Raw genomic sequence first — 21,858 nt, 5'->3', positions numbered from 1 at the left:
TCTTCTCCTAATTGTGCTTCATTGTTGGATCTTGTGAGCTGCCTAACATGATCAAGATCATCTATCTGTAATACTATATGTTGTGTTTGTCGGGATCCGATGGATAGAGAATACTATGTTATGGTGATTATCAATCTATTGTTTATGTGTTGTTTATGATCTTGCATGCTCTCCGTTATTAGTAGAGGCTCTGGCCAAGTTTTTGCTCTTAACTCCAAGAGGGAGTATTTATGCTCGATAGTGGGTTCATGCCTTCATTGACACCGGGACGGTGAGAAAGTTCTAAGGTTGTGATGTGCTGTTGCCACTAGGGATAAAACATTGATTCTATGTCTAAGGATGTAGTTGTCGATTACATTACGCACCATACTTAATGCAATTGTCTGTTGCTTTGCAACTTAATACTGAATGGGGTTCGGATGATAACCTGAAGGTGGACTTTTTAGGCATAGATGCAGTTGGATGGCGGTCTATGTACTTTGTCGTAATGCCCGGATTAAATCTCACTATATTTATCATATCATGTATATGCATTGTTATGCCCTTCTCTATTTGTCAATTGCCCGACTGTAATTTGTTCACCCAACATGCTTTTATCTTATGGGAGAGACACCTCTAGTGAACTGTGGACCCCGGTCCTATTCTTTACATCGCATACAATCTACTGCAATACTTGTTTTACTGTTTTCTTGCAAACAATCATCTTCCACACAATACGGTTAATCCTTTGTTACAGCAAGCCGGTGAGATTGACAACCTCACTGTTTTGTTGGGGCAAAGTACTTGGGTTGTGTTGTGCAGGTTCCACGTTGGCGCCGGAATCCCTGTTGTTGCGCCGCATCACATTTCGCCACCATCAACCTTCAACGTGCTTCTTGGCTCCTCCTGGTTCGATAAACCTTGGTTTCTTTCTGAGGGAAAACTTGCTGCTGTGCACATCATACCTTCCTCTTGGGGTTCCCAACGAACGTGTGAGTTACACGCCATCAGCTGCGAACGCTGTTCCCATAACTCCAACTCCAGCCATTGCCATATTGAACAATGCTTCTCTCGGATCCCCAGGGGGTGGTCTGGACGCGAGGATGTAAGCTTGCGTTGCCATGTATCCTGCTTCTGGCGTTTTCGGGATGATATTTCCCCTTGTATCAATCGACATGAAGGACATGTCGAGATTTTGAATTATGTTTCCTCTTTCTTCTTCAGGTATATTTTGCAGCCGAGATCTTGCTCTCCTCCGAGCGTCTCTATGGCTATCTCCCGAAGTTTCTGATTGTCGACTGAGCTCTGCTCAACGCCTGCTGGACGCGGAGGCTTCTTCTTTTCTTCTATTCAGGGATGCTGTCTGTTTTTCTAGCTCTCTACTCACCCGAGCAAGTCTATATTGATATGCTTGTAGTTCTTGTACAGTAGCAGTGGTGGTCATTGGTTCTGAACCATCCATGGCTTTTGCGGCCCTATCCCATGCTTCCTGCGGGAGTTGAACTCTTACGCGAGACGAAGACCCAGCATATTTAGTGCCTAAGCCTCTTCTAAGATCAGCGGGATCGACGTATGGATTTCCCAAATCGTCGAAAGCCTCTGACGTCTCTGGTTCTGCTCGGCCTGCCTCTTCAATTGCACAAATTTGATGGTATTTTGAGCTTTGATTTTTGTCGGGATTGGTGACACCATCATATAGATTGGTGAAGACCTTTCCGATGGCAGCAGATTTGTCGATGAAGTTGAAGCTGTCGACGCTATCAGAATCGCTGCTTATAAAGGAGTCCGCAGACGACTCGAAAGATGTGTTGCTGAAGATCTTGGCGAGCTTTCCGCTTGCCTTGGTGTCGATGAAGCGTGGCGATGAAAACTCCTCGTCACTCGACGAAAAGTCAGAATCGACCGCTGAAAATTCCGACGAGATCGGAACTTTGAGACGGTAGGATCCTTCCTTGTTGACGCCAAATCGGAATTCTCCGAACGTCATGACGATGGGCTCCTCCAGATAGGCACATGCATCCATATGGGAGGGCGGGTGAGGAATAAAATCGACTAGATCAGTTTTTTCCTGTTTACCTCGATCCATCGCATTGCTAGCCACCGACGAAGTCGACGATTCTGGACGTGCCATCGAGATCAGCTCCTTGCAACCTCTAATTCTCACAGACGGCGCCAATTGACAAAGGATTAATTTGTCAATGCCTACAGATTGTAGACTAGGGTTTTGCTAGAAGTAGAGGGCAAGTAGATCTCGAAGGTTTTAGCCAAAAAGTACTCGCCGATTATGAAAACTAGGGTTCTGTTGATAGTAGATTCGATCCTTTCTCCGTCCCTCGACTCCCCCTTATATAGAGGATGGAGTCGAGGATTTCGTAATACACAAGTTACAGAGTTCGGGAGGGTTTCGTACCCAACCCGTAAGATTACAAATCTCTATCTTTCCTAATACAACCTATCTTTTCCTTAACGCTAAATGGGCTTCCGAGTCTTCTTATTCTTTGCGTCCTGGGCCTTTAGTAAACCCCGGGTACCATCTTTGGCAGGCCCATTGGGGATGCCTATGTCAATAGGGACAACCGGGTTTCACACCCCACTGACCCAGCCCCATCCGAACCGCCACATCGCCTCTCCCTTCCTCCAAGCCGTTTCCAACCCCGCGAAATCTCTGACGATGCATATGGCGTCGACAAAGCTGATTCGCCGATGTTGTCTCAGCTTCCGCTGTAGGTTATCCCTTATCTCGTCGGTCTTTCGCTGTCGCATAAGGTGTGCCGATCTTGCGCGCTCGTCTTGCTTGCAAGGTATTCAGCCGTATATCTGAGCCGGCTTTCGCACCATTGCACCGCCATTCAGTCCATCGAATCATCTATTTCATATGTAGAATATGGATATCGATGACGAGATGATGGTGCATATGTTGATGGAGGAGGAAGCTAATGTTGCTGCCGAATAGGAGCATTTCATGATACTCGCTGGTCCTCTACAGCTAGAAGAGGGCGATAAGGTCCGTCCCAAACATAGAGGGTTAAAGTGCAAGAGAAAGAATTTGAAGCCAATGCAGCAAATGGAGGGCCATACCATTCTCTACACCAACTATTTCGCCGAAAATTTTACTTATACCCCCAAAGATTTTCATTGGCGATTTAGGATGAATAAGAAGTTTTTCAAGACCATATTGCATGGTGTGAGAGAGTTCGATCCCTACTTCATGAAGAACAAGGACGCAGTCGGACTCCCAGGCTTGTCATCAATTTAGAAATGCAGTATGACAATGAGGATGCTAGCGTACTGAATTCCCGGAGATCTGAAAGATGAGTACCTACAAATGTCTAGGTCCACAGCTCAGGAAGCCAATTACAGATTATTCAGGGCAGTGGCTGGGAAGTTTGGGCCACACTATTAGAGAGGGCCAACCAAACATCAGACAACTTGTATCATCGCATTGAATGAAGCGAGAGGATTTCCCTTGGAATGCTCGGAAGTATCGATTGCATGCATTGGTCATGGAAGAATTGTTCATTTGCCTGGCAAAGTTTGTACAAAGGTATCATGGATATTGCAATGTGATACTTGAAGCTATGGCGGACCACATGACCTCTGGATTTGGCATGACTTTTTTGGCATGGCAGGTTCTCACGATACCACCAATGTACTTTAGCGCTTCCCGGTGTTCGCAAAACTATTGAAGGGCATGCTCCATCCTGCAACTATGAGATCAATGGCGAGCAATACAATAAAGAGTGTGGAGTTGCATTCTCTAGCCAGTTCAACCAAAAGATCGATCTCATGGAGGAGGGCTAGACAATTATACTCAACACCTCCCCTCACGTCTAAACTGGTGGGCCATTTTTTTGGTCTCACACGGGCCTTAGACGTGTACCCTTTTATTTTTTTAGGGAGGCTGCAAATATTTAATTTAAATACTACGTTGGCTAGGATTTGAACCTATGACCTTGAAGGTCTGATACCATGTGGAATTGCATGCTCTAGCCAGTTCAACCAAAAGACCGATCTGATGGAGGAGGGCTAGACAATTATATTTAACAAAGAGTACTATCTAACCGATGACATCTATCCAAAATGGGCGACATTTGTGAAGACAATCAGCTAGCATGCTAGTCAAAAGAAGTCTCATTTTGCTCCACGCCAAGAAAGTTGCAGGATGGATGTGGAGTAGGTTTTTGGTGTGCAACAAGCTCAATTTTCTACTGTCAAGTATTGATGTCTACGTGTGCTTCTATTTTTGTAGATAGTGTTGGGCCTCCAAGAGCAGAGGTTTGTAGAACAGCAGCAAGTTTCCCTTAAGTGAATCACCAAGGTTTATCGAACTCAGGGAGGTAGAGGTCAAAGATATTCCTCTCAAGCAACCTTGCAATTACGATACAAGAAGTCTCTTGTGTCCCCAACACACCTAATACACTTGTCAGATGTATAGGTGCACTAGTTCGGCGAAGATATAGTGAAATACAAGTAATATGGATGATTGTAAGTAACAATTGCAATCTGAAATAAAAATGGCAGCAAGCAAACATGTAGCAGAACTTGTTGGAAACGGTGTTTCAATGCTTAGAAACAAGTCCTAGGGATCATACTTTCACTAGTGAACACTCTCAACATTGCAATCATAATGGAATATAAATATAAGCACTTCACTATGCTATTCTGAATTACTTTCTGGCTGGATAACGAACACTAATTCACCGTGTAGGGATGCAAAAGCAAACCTTAAAGATGTATTCCCAAGTACTAATAAACACCCCACACTGTCACTTTGAACATTCATAGGAGGTACTAACACACCACAATTTCATAGAGACATCCAACTCAAATCATAACCCAGTGAACAAGTATTCTGTGAAATATAGCCTAAGAGACCCACACGGTGCACACACTGTCACCTTTACACACGTGGGACAAGGAGTCTCCAGAGATCACATAAGTAAAATCCACTTGAATAGCATAACGACATCTAGATTACAAAGCTCATCATATGGATCTCAATCATTTAAGGCAGCTCATGAAATCATTGTATTGAGGTACATGAGAGAGAGATTAACCACATAGCTACCGGTAGAGCCCTCAACCTTGGAGGAGAACTACTCCCTCCTCATCGTGGGAGACAGCAGCGGCGATGAAGATGGCGGTGGTATCGATGGAGATGGATTCCGGGGGCAATTCCCCGTCCCGGCGGCATGCCGGAATAGAGACTTCTGTCCCCCGAACTTGACTTCGCGATGGCGGCGGCTGCGTAACTTTTCTCGTCCCGTGGCTTATCTTTTTAGGGTTTTCGAGGCGGAGAGACTTTATAGGCGGAAGGGCAGCCTCGGAGGAGTCCTGGTGGTCCCACACCATAGGGGGGCGCGCCCAGGGTCCAGGCCGCGCCGCCCTGTGGGGTGGGGCCCCCAGGGCTCTCCTCTGGTGCCTCTCTGGCTCTCTGGAAGCTTCGTGAAAAAATAAGATTCTGGGCGTTGATTTCGTCCAATTCCGAGAATATTTCCTTTGTAGGATTTCTGAAACCAAAAACAGCAGAAAACAGGAACTGGCGCTTCGGCATCTTGTTAATAGGTTAGTGCCGGAAAATGCATAATAATGATGTAAAGTATGTATAAAACATGTGAGTATTGTTATAAAAGTAGCATGGAACATAAGAAATTATAGATACATTGGAGACGTATCAAGTATCATGCTCTTACTTGGTCTCAGGAGGAGATGAAATATTGTGTGATCTTCTATAACATGATCATCGAGAGTGAGGGCAAGGACCTGATGGGATTCGTAGCATAGAAATCAAAAAAATTCCTACCGCAAGAACGAAACACAAGCCAAGATCTAATCTAGTAGACGGTAGCAACGAGGAGATGAAGACACTAACCCTCGAAGATTCACAAAGCTTAACGAGATTAGATCTCGGGGTGGATGTAGTCGATCACTTGCCGCTTGCAAAAGCGCGTAGAAGATCTTGACGGTGCCACAATCGGGCAGCACCTCCGTACTCGGTCACACGTACGGTGTTGATGAAGACGACGTACTTCTCCCCGTTCCAGCGGGCAGCGGAAGTAGTAGATCCTCCTCGGAATCCCGGCAGCTCGACGGCGTGGTGGCGGTGGTGGTGGAGAACTCCGGCAGGGCTTCGCCTATGCGCTGCGGGAGTTGTATGTGGAGGAGGAGGCGGCTAGGGTTTGGGGAGAGGGGGCTAGGGTGCCGGCCACTTGGGGGTTGCGGCCTAGGAGGGCTTGGTGTGGCCGGCCCCTCCCCTTGGCTCCTCATTATATAGGTGGAAATCCCCAAGAGTTGTAGTCCAAGTCTTCGAATAAGACCCCAACAACAAAACCTCCCCAAAGTGGGAAACCTACTAAAGGGGGGAGTCCTACTCAAGGTGGGACTCCCACCTTTCCTTGAGGTGGGGTGGCCAGCCACCTTTGGTGGAGCCCACCTGGGACTCCCCCCCTTAGGGTTGGCCGGCGAAGCTTGTGCCTTCCATAGTGCGTTTCTTCCGGACTTTTCTAGAACCTTCTAGAACCTGCCATAAATGCACCGGATCATTTCCAAACTTGGAATATGACTTCCTATATATGAATCTTATTCTCCGGACCATTCCGGAACTCGTCGTGATGTCCTGGATCCCATCCGAGACTCTGAACAAAACTTCGAACTCCATTCCATATTCCATATCTACTCAAACGATATCAAACCTTAAGTGTGTCACCCTACGATTCGCGAACTATGCAGACATGGTTGAGACTTCTCTCCGACCAATAACCAATAGCGGGATCTGGAGATCCATAATGGCTCCCACATATTCAACGATGACTTAGTGATTGATTGAACCATTTACATACGATACTGATTCCCTTTGTCACGCGGTATATTACTTGTCCGAGGTTTGATCATTGGTATCACGATACCTTGTTCAACCTCGTCTCTGACAAGTACTCTTTACTCGTACCGTGGTATGTGGTCTCTTATGAACCATTCATATGCTTGCAAGCTAGTTAGACGACATTCCACCGAGAGGGCCCAGGTTATATCTATCCGTCATCGGGATGGACAAATCCCACTGTTGATCCATATGCCTCAACTCATACTTTCCGGATACTTAATCCCACCTTTATAACCACCCATTTACGCAGTGGCGTTTGATGTAATCAAAGTACCCTTCCGGCATAAGTGATTTACATGATCTCATGGTCGAAAGGACTAGGTAACTATGTATCGAAAGCTTATAGCAAATGAACTTAATGACGTGATCTTATGCTACGCTTATTTGGGTGTGTCCATGATACGTCTCAAACGTATCTATAATTTCTTATGTTCCATGCTACTTTTATGACAATACTTGAATGTTTTATACATAGTTTACAGCATTATTATACATTTTCCGGCACTAACCTATTAACAAGATGCCGAAGTGCCAGTTGCTGTTTTATGCTGTTTTTGGTTTCAGAAATCCTAGTAAGGAAATATTCTCGAAATTGGACGAAATCAATGCCCAGGGTCCTATTTTTCCACGAAGCTTCCAGAAGACCGGAGGGATAACGAAGTGGGGCCACGAGGTGGCCAGACAACAGGGCGGCGCGGCCCTGGCCCTGGCCGCGCGGCCCTGTGGTCTGGGCCCCTCGCGTCGCCCCCTGACCTACCCTTCCGCCTACAAATAGCCTTCATCGTGAAACCCCCTGTACCGAGAGCCACGATACGGAAAACCTTCCAGAGACGCCGCCGCCGCCAATCCCATCTCGGGGGATTCAGGAGATCGCCTCTGGCACCCTGCCGGAGAGGGGAATCATCACCGGAGGGGCTCTACATCATCATGCCCGCCTCCGGATTGATGCGTGAGTAGTTCATCCTTGGACTATGGGTCCATAGCAGTAGCTAGATGGTTGTCTTCTCCGCATGTGCTATCATTGTTTAGATCTTGTGAGCTGCCTAACATGATCAAGATCATCTATTTGTAATGCTACATGTTGTGTTTGGCGGGATCCGATGAATATAGAATATTATGTCAAGTCGATTATCAATCTACCATATATGTGTTGTTTATGTTCTTGCATGCTCTCCGTTGCTAGTAGAGGCTCTGGCCAAGTTGATACTTGTAACTCCAAGAGGGAGTAATTATGCTCGATAGTGGGTTCATGCCTCCATTGAATTTGGGATCGTGACAGTAGGTTCTAAGGTTGTGGATGTGCTGTTGCTAGTAGGGATAAAACATCAATTCTTTGTCTAAGGATATTTGTGTTGATTACATTACGCACCATACTTAATGCAATTATCTGTTGTTTACAACTTAATACTGGAAGGGGTTCGGATGATAACCTGAAGGTGGATTATTTAGGCATAGATGCATGCTGGATAGCGGTCTATGTACTTTGTCGTAATGCCCTGATTAAATCACATAGTAATCATCATTGGTATGTATTGAATCTTTATTTATCAATTGCCCGCCTGTAATTTGTTCACCCAGCATGTTAGTTATCTTATTGGAGAGACACCACTAGTGAACTGTGGACCCCGGTCCATTCTTTTACATCTGAGTACATTCTACAGTTCTTATTCTTCTGTGCAAACAAACACCATCTTCCACTCTATACGTTTAATCCTTTGTTTTCAGCAAGCCGGTGAGATTGACAACCTCGCTGTTACGTTGGGGCAAAGTACTTTGATTGTGGTGTGCAGGTTCCACGTTGGCGCCGGTTTCACTGGTGTTGCGCCGCACTACACTCCTCCACCAACAACCTTCACGTGCTTCTTGGCTCCTACTGGTTCGATAACCTTGGTTTCATACTGAGGGAAACTTGCTTCTATACGCATCATACCTTCCACTTGGGGTTCCCAACGGACGTGTGCATCTACGCGTATCAAGCTAAATTTCTGGCGCCGTTGCCGGGGAGATCAAGACACGCTGCAAGGGGAGTCTCCACTTGCAATCTCTTTACTTTGTTTTTGTCTTGCTTTATTTTATTTACTGTCTTGTTTGCTACATATTAAAAACACAAAAAATTAGCTACTTTACTTATTGTCTTATTTACTAGCTCTATATCGAAAACACAAAAAAATTAGTTACTTGTCTTTGCTTACTTTATTACTACTGAAATGAGTAATCCTGAAGTTGAAGTTCGTTCTTTTAAGCAACAAGGTGGAGAAATTTTTAAAGATGCTTGGTACAGAATTAGTAATGCTCATCATAGGTGCATTAAGAAACACTCCCACTATTATCCTTCTTAGAAACTTTTATGTTGGCCTATCTAGTTGGAATAGGTATGTTCTTGATACTCTTTCGGGAGGTAATTTCCTAGGTACTCCCGCTTTAGAAGCTAGTTGCATCATTGAGAGTCTAGTTGGAATACCACCTGTTAAGGAAGTTAAAATTGTAATCTCTCTTGAGGATGTTATGAAAAAATTCGAAACCATAGAGAAAAAATTTCCAAGTGTTGAAACTAAATTGGAAATGTTATTAGATAAAACTGATGAACTTGATAAATCCTTAGGAGGAATTGATGAAAGAATTAGTGTCCTAGGAACTTGTGTTGTCCATGATAATGAAATCAATAGGATTGGTGAACTTGAAAAAGCTATGGGAACCTTGGGTTCAACTTTTTCTTCTCTTAAGTATAAGGAGAAAGCTTATGTGGGAAAAGAGCAAAAATTCATGTATGCCTCTAAGGTGCCTAAACCAAAGAATTATTATAGGCCTAAAATTGATAAAAACCCTAGCACCACCATAGAAAATTTAGATAATGGAGCATCTAAGGTGTAAGAAAAATAATAATGTTGATGCTTCTTCCCTTGAAAATACTTGATTTGCACTTTCTGCGCCTAGCTGAAAGGCGTTAAAGAAAAGCACTTCTTGGGAGATAACCCATGTTTTATTTTATTTACTGTATTGTTGAGTCTTGGAAGTTGTTTACTACTGTAGCAACCTCTCCTTATCATGTTTTTGTGCCAAGTAAAGTTTCTATGCTAAAGTTGATGCTATATTTGGATTGCTTCGCAGAAACAGCATTGCTGTCTGTCACAAATTCTCGCAGAGCTCTCTGTAAAAAAATCGAAAAAATCTGAAAAATTTACGAGCGTGATCCTCATATATGTACGCAATTTTCATTAGTTTTGAGTTTTTCCATTTGAGAAAAGTTAAGTGCCCCTGCCAGATTCGTCTTTACGGACTGTTCTGTTTTTGACAGATTCTGCCTTTTATTTCGCATTGCCGCTTTTGCTATGTTGAATGAGTTTCTTTGTTCCATTAACTTTCAGAAGCTTTGTGCAATGTCCAGAAGTGTTAAGAATGATTGTGTCACCTCTGAATGTGTGAATTTTTGATTATGCACTAACCCTCTAATGAGTTTGCTTGAAGTTTGGTGTGGAGGAAGTTTTCAAGGGTCAAGAGAAGAGGATGATATACTATGATCAAGAAGAGTGAAAGGTCTAAGCTTGGGGATGCCCCGGTGGTTCATCCCTGCATATTTTAAGAAGACTCAAGCATCTAAGCTTGGGGATGCCCAAGGCATCCCCTTCTTCACCGACAACATTATCAGGTCACTTCTAGTGAAACTATATTTTTATTCCATCACATCTTATGTTCTTTACTTGGAGCGTCGGTTTGCTTTTATTTTCGTTTTGGTTTGAATAAAGTTGGATCCCACCATCCTTATATTGGAGATATTACGCTCCGCTTTTTCATATGGAACACATGTGTTCTTAATTATGCTTTAATGTTTATGGCGAAGGTCAAATTGCTTCGTTAAATTGCTATTTGGTTGGAATCAGAAAATGCTGCATATGGTTTGGTAACTTGGCAATTGTTTGAGCTCTCATAGATCATGTTTAAGCTCTTGCATCATGTAGTTTAATCTATTAATGAAGAACTACCGTAGAGCTTGTTTAATTTGGTTTGCATGATTGGTCTCTCTAAGTCTAGATATTTTCGAGTAAAGTGTTTGAACAACAAGGAAGACAGTGTAGAGCCCTATAATGCTTGCAATATGTTCTTGTGTAAGTTTTGCTGTACCTGTTCATACTTGTGTTTGCTTCAAACAACCTTGCTAGCCCAAACCTTGTACTGAGAGGAAATGCTTCTCGTGCATCCAAACACCTTGAGCCAAAACCCATGCCATTTGTGTCCACCATATCTACCTACTATGTGGTATTTTTCTGCCATTCCAAAGTAAATTACTTGAGTGCTACCTTTAAAATTTCATTCCTTTACCTTTACAATATATAGCTCATGGGACAAATAGCTTAAAAACTATTGTGGTGATGAATATGTAGTTATGTGTCTTAATTCTTATAAGTTGCTTGTTGAGCGGTAACCATGTTTCTGGGGACGCCATCAACTTTACCTTTGTTGGATATCATGTGAGATGCTATGCATGTTCGTCTTGTCTGAAGTAAGTGCGATTTCATGATCAAATGGTTTGAGTATGCATATGTTAGAGAAGAACATTGGGCCGCTAACTAAAGCCATGTATCATGGTGGAAGTTTCAGTTTGGACATACAACCTCAATCTCTTATGAGAATATTAACTGTTGTTGAATGCTTAAGCATTAAAAGAGGAGTCCATTATCTGTTGTCTATGTTGTCCCGGTATGGATGTCTAAGTTGAGAATAATCAAAAGCGAGAAATTCAATGCGTGCTTTCTCCTTAGACCTTTGTACAGGCGGCATAGAGGTACCCCTTTGTGACACTTGGTTGAAACATATGTTATGCGATGATAATCCATGTTTTCCGAGCTGATTAGGACAAGGTGCGAGCACTATTAGTACTCTATGCATGAGACATGCAACTTGTAGGAAGTATTATGCATAGCACATATGAATTATTACTACCGTTGACAAAATTGTTTCTATGTTTTCAAAATAAAAGCTCTAGCACAAAAATAGTAATCCATACTTCCTGATACGTCCAAAACGTATCTACTTTCCCGAACACTTTTGCTATTGTTTTGCCTCTAATTTGTGTATTTTGGATACAACTAACACGGACTAACGCTGTTTTCAGCAGAACTGCTCTGGTGTCTCGTTTTTGTGCAGAAATCCAACTTTCGGGAAAATCCTCGGAATTTATGCAGAAGGCCCTATTTTACCAGAATATTGACGGAGCCAGAAGGGCAAGAGAGGTGGAGGCCCGAGGGCCCCACACCATAGGGCGGCGCGGCCCAGGGGGGGCCCGCGCGGCCATGTGGTGTGGCCCCCTCGGCCGGCCTCCGACGCCCCCCTTCGGACTACTTATCGGGTTCGACCTAAAAACGCACGGGGAGAAGTCGAAGTCGCCAGAAACCCTCCAGAGAGCCGCCACATCGCGAAACTCCGTCACGGGAGCCAGAAGTCTCCGTTCTGGCACTCCGTCGGGACGGGGAATTGGAGGAGATCTTCACCGCCATCACCGCCAACGCCTCTCCATCGACCAGCCATGTTTCCCCCATCCATGTGTGAGTAATTCCCCCGCTGTAGGCTGAAGGGGATGGTAGGGATTGGATGAGATTGGTCATGTAATAGTCATAAGATTGTTAGGGCATAGTGCCTAGTATCCGTAGATGTCACTTTTATGATATTGTTGCAACTTGTTATGCTTAATGCTTGTCACTAGGGCCCGAGTGCCATGATCTCAGATCTGAACATGTTATTGATTCATGAAGATATTCGTTGTTTATGATCTTACCTGCAAGTTGTATACACATGTCGCTGTCCGGGAACCAATGGCCCCGAAGTGACAGAAATCGGGACAACCGGAGGGGATGGTAGTGATGTGAGGATCACATGTGTTCACAGAGTGTTAATGCTTTGCTCCGGTACTCTATTAAAAGGAGTACCTTAATTTCCAGTAGTTTCCCTAGAGGCCCGGCTGCCACCGGCTGGTAGGACAAAAGATGTTGTGCAAGTTTCTCATTGCGAGCACGTACGACTAAATATGGAACACATGCCTATTGATTGATTAGTACTTGGATACCGTTTTATTATTATCTGCAAATGCCCCTGCTTTGATTGTTACATGAGTTTCTCTCATCCATGCAACGCCCGTTAATCCGTCCCTGTGCCTACAGTATTTTAATCCTGCTGTTTACTATAATCACTACTGCTGTCTTTATTTCACCGCTGCTGTTATTTCAATATTTCCACTGCCATAAAACTGTTACTCGATAAACTCTTGCGAGCAAGTCTGTTTCAGTGTGCAGCTGAATTGACAACTCCGCTGTTAAGGCTTACAAGTATTCTTTGTCTCCCCTTGTGTCGAATCAATAAATTGGGTAATACTTCCCTCGAAGACTGTTGCGATCCCCTATACTTGTGGGTCATCAAGACTATTTTCTGGCGCCGTTGCCGGGGAGCATAGCTTTATTTGGAAGTTCACTTGGATTGATATTGTTCGCTGCCATTCTTCATCATGGGTAAACCTCGCGATACTAAGATCGCCATATTACCATCCACTACAAGAAAAGGTACAACTCTTAGTACCTCTGCTGCTCTTGATTCACCATCTGTGATAAGTAAACTTGTTTCACCACCACAAGCTTCAAATGCTGGTACTTCTGCTGAATCTGAAAATTCCTCTCATAATTGTGATGATGCTTCTGCTGTGCTTGATAATGATGGTTCGTTAGGATCTTTTCTAGATGCTACAATTGCTAAGTCTAGACAAATTGAAAATACTGAAACTCCTAATGAAAATGCTGCTACACCTGTTAATTCACCTGAGTCTGTTGAATATTCTAGTGATGATCTTGATGAAGATTATGTAGAGCTTGATGATGATTTTATTGAAAAATGCAATGCTACTACTGATGCAAGAAAAATTAAAAAGTTGCTTGCAGAACATGTTGTTAGATATAAACTATCTCCTGATCCTAAATTTGCCACATCTCCTATAAACATTAGGGATAAAGATTATGATTTTTCTCTTGATCTATCTCATATAGCTATTGTTGAGAAAACACCCTTTTGTGGTACTGAAAAAGAAAGTGCTGTTGAACACATGACTGAGTTATCTACTCTTAGTGGCTTGTTTTCTGATGATATTAAGATGCGTACTTATTTTGTCGCTAAATTTTTTTCCTTTCTCATTAAAGGATGATGCTAAAACTTGGTATAATAATTTGCCTCCTGGTTCTATTAAAAGTCCAAAAGAATTGCTTGATGTTTTCTTCCGCAAATACTTTCCTGCTAGTGCTCAACATGCTGCTTTGCAGAGAATTTATAATTTTGACCAGGAAGATAGAGAGAAATTGCCTGAGGCTTGGGCGATATTTTGCTCTCTTATTAGAGCTCAGCCTGACCATGATTTGGAAAAGCATGATTTACTTGATATATTTTATAGTGGACTAACTATTGAGTCTAGGGCATACCTGGATAGTTGTGCTGGTTGTGTTTTCAGGAAAAGAACTCCAGACGACGCTGAAGAATTATTGGCTAAAATAGGCCGGAATCATGATGATTGGTCTACACCTGAACCAACCCCTACACCGATAGTGAAGAAGAGGGGTATGATTAAATTAAATGATGAAGATATGAGGGAAGCCAAGAAGTCTCTTAAAGAGAAGGGTATTAAACCTGAAGATGTGAAGAATTTACCTCCTGTAGAAGATTTATGTGAGATAACTCCCCCTTCATCCATGATTGAGGTACACTCTCTTCAACGCTTTACTAGGGAAGATATTCCGTATTCAAAACCTCCTGCTCAATGCTTAGATGAATTTGATAATTATATTGTTAAGCAACAAAACTTTAATATGAGAGTAGAGAATCATTTAATGGAAAATTCTCGAGCTATTAGTGAATTGCATGGTATTGTGGAGAGAACCTCCAATGATGTTAAGATACTTGTTAAACATTTTCAAATGGTTCAAACTCAAATTGATCAACTTACTAAAGTGCAAAATGACTTGTTGGGAAATAATTCTAAAGAAAAACATGCTTATGAAGTAACAACTAGAGGTGGTGTTTCTACCCAGGATCCTCTATATCCTGAAGGGCATCCTAAAAGAATTGAACAAGATTCTCAGCTAACTAAAACTAGTGCTCCATCTAAGAAAAAGAAAAAGAAACATAAGAATGTTGTAGAATCCTCTGAACCTGTTAATGATCCTAATAGTATTTCTATTTCTGATGCTGAAACTGAAAGTGGTAATGAACATGAGGAAGATAATAATAAGAATGATACTCCTGATAAAGAAGAAACTGAAAAAGAACCTGAAAAGCCTGCTAAAAATAAAAAGTACACTAAAGAAGATTTTATTACTGAGAAACATGGTAATGAAAGAGAACCTTGGGTTCAAAAGCAAATGCCTTTTCCTGCTAAGAAACTAAAAACAAAGGAGGAGGAACATTATAATAAATTTTGTGATTGGATGAAACCTTTATTTTTGCAAGTCCCTTTGACTGATGCTATTAAATTGCCTCCTTATTCAAAGTATATGAAAGATATTGTTACTAACAAAAGGAAAGTCCCCAATGAGGAAATTTCTACTATGCTCGCTAATTACTCCTTCAATGGTAAGATTCCAAAGAAGTTGGGCGACCCAGGTATACCTACTATTCCTTGTTCCATCAAGAATAATTATGTTAGAACTGCTCTATGTGATTTGGGAGCGGGAGTTAGTGTAATGCCTTTTTCTCTTTATAAGAGACTTGATTTAGATAAGTGTTATCACCGGAATTTGACCAAGCCAGAAGTGGGCCGCGATCAAGACGGATTTGAAGATATACATATAGAAGAGATTGTGAATCGGCCTTGTTTACCAAGTTTGGGCTAGTTAGCCCGTGTATCTTTATAGTAGGTTACGTAGAGATTAGAGTTTGCCTCGTGCACGGTTTAGTGCACGCCCACATTAGAAAGTCCCCTGGACTATAAATATGTACCTAGGGTTTATGGAATAAACAACAACCAACGTTCAACACAAACCAATCTCGGCGCATCGCCAACTCCTTCGTCTCGAGGGTTCCTCCGGTAAGCACCATGCTGCCTAGATCGCATCTCGCGATCTAGGCAGCACGAGCCTGCCTAGTTGTTCATGCGTTGCTCGTACTGAAGCCTTTTTGATGGCGAGCAACGTAGTTATCATAGATGTGTTAGGGTTAGCATTGTTCCTAGTATCATATGCTGTCGTAGTGCAACCCTTGCGCATCTAGCCGTCCCTGTACCTCATCATGGGTGCAGGGGCGGCACCCCGCTTGATCGTTATTTAGTAGATCTGATCCGTTACGATTGCTCCTTGATTCATCAAGGATTAGTTTAATATCTGCAATAGTTAGGCCTTACAAAGGGTTGGAGGATCCAGCGGCATGCAGGGTGTAATTTGCTGCCCCTAGACAGGACGTTCCGAGGATCAACCTAGCGTTGGTTTTTAGGCCTTGTCTAGGGCTGGCTTACGATCACCGTGTGTGAGCGCGAGGCCCAATCGTGAGTAGGATGATCCGATTATGCGGTGAAAACCCCAGATCGTCGTGGATCTCATATGCTTTATCATGATCAAGCAGGACCACCATATATTCGGCCACCTTGGACGAATCATGGGTGGATCGGCTCCATGAGCCGATTCACAGGACAACCTGAGAGCCGATCGAGGCTCGTATTTAACGTGTACGTGTGTGCCCTGCAGGAAACTAAGCGAGGCATCATCCACACCTTCCTGACCAGGTATAGGTCAGGTGGCACGCCCTTGCAATTTGCATCGGCGCGCGACCAGGAGGCTTTGCGGGCCGTCGCTCTGAGGGACTGGGGCCAGCCGCAGCCCTAGTTGTTCCCGGCTCTACGGTGTTGACCAGTCACTGCCCGCCGGTGGGTTTCTGACGTCAACACATTCTGGCACGCCCGGTGGGACACATCTTCAACATCAAACACAATGCCATCTACATCAGAGGTGGCAGAAGAAACTCCGGTCACGTACGAGGAGCTCTCTAGCGAGCTCAAGAAGAAGTATGACGAGGTCAAAGCTGTCCTCGAAGCCGACCTAATCGGCTCTTTCCACAGGACCCGCTCCCATGGCATCAGATGGAAGGGGTTCACACCTGAAGGCGCGCTTGATGGAGTGGACCTGTCCACCCCGTCAGAGGAACGCACCAGGTCGCTGCGTCAGGAGATAAACTTCATGGTGGCTCATTCGCTGCACCGCCATTCTGAGAGCCTGGTGAATACGTTGGAGCGCGTCGCGCTGCGCGTGATCCAGGAGATCATGAGCCATCAGTACTCTCCGTCAGGACCAGCCCTAGGGACTCACCAAGGGGAGTTGCTACTCCAGTCCCGTCCACCGCTGCCGTTCGCGTTGGCAGCGCCCGAAGCGCCGAACTCATCGGCCTATGTCGTCTACAAGATTGGTGGTGACCCCAGTGACTACCAATTTCTACAGGACGCGCCCAAGGAGATCCCGCACGGGTACGCATGCGCATACGTGCCAGACTGCAGCACCTGGGCACCCTCGAACCAGGTTGCTATAGCAGGGACTTCTGGGGCAACAGGAGGAACGTCGGAGGCAGACCCTGAGAAGCAAACGTGGCTAGCTAAATACGCCACCCCGACAAAACTCCCGAGCCCAGCTCCTGCAGTTGGCTCAGAACCAGAAAAACAAGCATGGCTGGTTAAGTACGCCACTCCGACGAACCTTCAGGGTTCGGCACCTGCAGCCATCACCGCGGATCAGATTTGTACGATCTTGAAAGATCAGTTCGGCATGATGCCGAAAAGAAAGGCGATCGGCTATACCAAGCCGTACCCCAATGAGTACGAATTGATCCCGCTACCACCCAAATATCGGCTCCCGGACTTCACAAAGTTCAGCGGATCAGATGGTTCCAGCTCCATCGAGCATGTGAGCCGATATTTGGCACAGCTGGGCATGATCTCAGCGTCAGACGAGCTGCGCGTGAGGTACTTCTCGCAGTCCCTCACAGGATCGGATTTCGGTTGGTACACTTCGCTGCCACCGAACTCAGTACAGACTTGGAAGCAGCTGGAAGAACGGTTCCATGAGCAATATCACTCAGAGGCTTCCGAGGCTGGCATTGCCGATCTAGCACAAGTACGACAGAAGCGCGGGGAAACAGTATCAGAATACATCCAGCGCTTCAGGACCGTTAGGAACCGATGCTATTCGGTTCACGTAAGCGAAAAGGAAGCAGTTGAGTTGGCGGTGGTGGGTCTATCATCATCGATCAAGGACGTGGCCTCCCAAGCGGACTACCCGTCACTAGCGCACATGGTACAGAAGTTGTCAGCATATGAGCAGCGTCACCCAGATGTCTACCAGGACAAGTTCAAGCGTGTGGTTACCATGGTCGACGCGGGCGAAGATGAGGTCGCTACGGGAGAACAAGAGGTCGCGGTGGCTGAGTGGACTCGAGCTGCAGGACCAGTAACCTGCAAATGGGTGAAGCCACCAGGACCTCCAAGAGGATTCGACTTCGACGTGACGAAAACCGAGCAGATTTTCGATCTCTTACTCGCGGAGAAGCATATAAAGATTCCCGAAGGCCACAAGGTTCCCACGGTGCAAGAGCTGAACGGAAAGCCATACTGCAAGTGGCATAACACGTTCACCCACACCACTAACGACTGCAGGGTGTGGCGTCAGCAGATCCAGATGGCAATAGAAAATGGGCGACTAATTTTTAACCAGTATGCCATGAATGTCGACACACACCCCTTCCCCGCCGTCAACATGGTGGAGTTCGCCCACCTCAGAGGGTGCCAGCCTGATTTCTCAGCCAACATCAGCATGGTAGAGCTTGGACACCGCTCTGAGAAGGACGGGGATGAGGACAGCTGCTCTCAGAGCAAGGACACAGAGGGGGCCGCTCCATGCGATCGGCTCCGTCAAGATGGCAAGCGCTACGTCACGGAGGGGGAAGTTAAGAACATAAGATATCAACGACCCCTCTCTTATCACCTCCTCAACAAGTACGTGAGTCGGTATGATCAACGCCAGCGACACGGCGACGATGATGAAAGAGGCCGTCTGGCCAGAAACGACAGAAGACATCGTCGGCATAATCACGATGAGGAGCGGCAGGAGCGCCACGCCAGGGAGCAGGACAGTACGGACAGGCATTGGGACTGCCCCTTCTTCAGACACTGCTGGGATTCAGGAATGAGCCGATTACCAACAATCGGCAACTGCCCAGAATGCAACCAGAAATAGAAGGAGGCAGCCAACGTGTCTGTGTTTGAGCGCCTAGGGCCTCTCCCACCACAAAACAGACGTGCTGAGATCCCTCGGTTGGAAGATCTCGAGGATTCGGAAGACGAGGGGGAAGACGAAGAAGATAGGTGTCACCGTCCAAGATGGTGCCCTGATGGTCTCAGCCATTCACAAAAACGCAGGGTTCAGCGATTGCGCGGTCTGGAGGAGGCCGAAAGGTTATACTTGCATACGCTGAGGAAGGCACGACCTGATTTGGCTGCGAAAGTCCAGCGGACCCTGGATGAAGAGGGACTGCCGCAAAGAAAAGAGTGGCGCCCCAAGCAAAGGAAAGCCGATGATGAAACATCGGCTGGCACAAACATGGTGCTCGTTCGTCCGGCGAAGTGTAGAGCTCCACGATCACACGATGCACCTAAGGTGGACAACAGCAAGCGCACCAACGTGATAAAATCGGAGATTGGGCTGGTTTTGTCCACTGACATGGACGAGTAGCAAGACTACGTCAATAAGCAACGTGGCGAGGCTGATCCTTGCGATCGTCCCTCCGAAACTGTTGAAGGGATATTACAAAACCTTCACCGAACAAACAACGTGGAGGCCGATTCCAGCGATCGGCCGAAATTATCCTTACCATCCATTCTGCCTGGGATCAACGTTTGACCCAACAGGGACTACCTGAAGAGCCGATACCATCAATTCTCTTGACAGAATCGGCTCGGGGGGCACCTAGATGGATAATACTAAGCATGGGGGCCGATACACAAATCGGCCTAAAAATTTTTAATTTTTTTTTTTACAGCCGATGCGAGGGCATCGACTTCAGAATTGAGAAGTAGCCGATGCGCAGCCATCGACTCAAGAGGAAAGGAGCCGATCTGACCAGCAGGGCGCTAAGAGACTCGGGGGGCAGCTCGCCTTGAAAGCTCTCTGCTTTGGGAAGCCGATTTATGTACAAATCGGTTGGCTCTGCATGATCAAGCCCAGGCTAATTCAGCTAAGTTACGCGTCCTCGTTTCTGTTTTCGCCTTGGCAAAGACTCGGGGGGCAGCAGGCCTGGTGGATATTTTGTTTGCTCTGTTTAAAGAACCGATTGGGATGCCATCGGCTGATCCTTCATTGCAACTTTCTTCACAAATGATGAGTGCTGAAGAGGATTATCGAGTTTGGTTGGGAAAGTTCAAAGGTTTTCCTAAGGATCCTACATTATCTGACCAGATTTAGAAGATCATCAGCTGAAGAAGGGAAGGGCGAATTTCAAAGGACCGATGCGGTGCTATCGGCTCATTACGCATTGGCAAAGGGGACGAATCGGCAAAGTCAGTAGAAGAGGGAATCGGCTCAATTAAACTCAAAGGAATCGGCAAAATTGGAATTGGGGACAACTCCATTAATTCGATAAGATTTCTTACATAAAGAGCTAATTGCTCTCAAAAGGGGAGTACCAGGGGATCCATTGCCCCATCTACTACTACTGGCCCTATTCTAAAGGTCCTATCTATGGGCCATCACTGCCCTCGTCGTCGCCATCGTCGTCACTATCGGCGCTGCTTCCGGCGGGCTCGTCGTCACTCCAATGGCCGCCGACTGGACCCTCGTCGTCCTCATCTTCTTCGTCAGCGTCGTCCTCGTCGCTGTCGAAGTCGCTAAGGTTGCCCGGCCAAGGGCAGAACCGCTTGGCCGGCGGCTCGTCGGAGGAGCTCTCGTCGTCGTCCTCCTCCTCCTCTCCCTGCTCCCCTTCCTCCCCGGAAGAGGTGAAGTCACAGGAGAAGCTGTCGTCGTCACTCTCCTCCTCCGTTTCCCCAACGGCGAGGAGGCGGAGGTCGCTCTCCCCGTCGGTCAAGGATTTGTCATCCTCGGACCAGACGAGGGAGTCATGGTCCTCTTTGTCCCACTTCGTTGGGGCGAGGATATCGTACGCCGCCTGCGTGCCCCACGAGGGCGTCGACTCTCGGATGGGAGAGGACACATAGGAAAGACCCGATGAGGAGGAAGAAGAGGAGGACGAAGGCATGGTGGCAGAGGAGGTTTTTTTGAAGGCTAGTGCGAAGGGGATGAGGAAGAAGACTGTTTGCTGCGGTTAAATAAAAGGGAGCATCGTAAAAATTCAATGCCACAGCAGTTTCCGAGGAGGTGGTGCCAGAACTGTCTAATCGTGCAGAGAAGTTGAGAAGGCAAGTTATCATGATGAAGGCCTCTGCGACGGTCCTGCTCTGCCACGACATGACCCTACGAGAGAAAAGCATAATGATTTTGGAAATGTCATTTCCAAAACCAGGGGGGCATGTGTTATCACCGGAATTTGACCAAGCCAGAAGTGGGCCGCGATCAAGACGGATTTGAAGATATACATATAGAAGAGATTGTGAATCGGCCTTGTTTACCAAGTTTGGGCTAGTTAGCCCGTGTATCTTTATAGTAGGTTACGTAGAGATTAGAGTTTGCCTCGTGCACGGTTTAGTGCACGCCCACATTAGAAAGTCCCCTGGACTATAAATATGTACCTAGGGTTTATGGAATAAACAACAACCAACGTTCAACACAAACCAATCTCGGCGCATCGCCAACTCCTTCGTCTCGAGGGTTCCTCCGGTAAGCACCATGCTGCCTAGATCGCATCTCGCGATCTAGGCAGCACGAGCCTGCCTAGTTGTTCATGCGTTGCTCGTACTGAAGCCTTTTTGATGGCGAGCAACGTAGTTATCATAGATGTGTTAGGGTTAGCATTGTTCCTAGTATCATATGCTGTCGTAGTGCAAC

The sequence above is a fragment of the Lolium perenne genome, chromosome 5 (genome assembly GCF_019359855.2).
Source record: "Lolium perenne isolate Kyuss_39 chromosome 5, Kyuss_2.0, whole genome shotgun sequence".
Taxonomy (NCBI): Eukaryota; Viridiplantae; Streptophyta; class Magnoliopsida; order Poales; family Poaceae; genus Lolium; species Lolium perenne.
The sequence above is the reverse complement of the archived record's forward strand: the minus strand, read 5'-3'. Positions refer to the sequence as shown.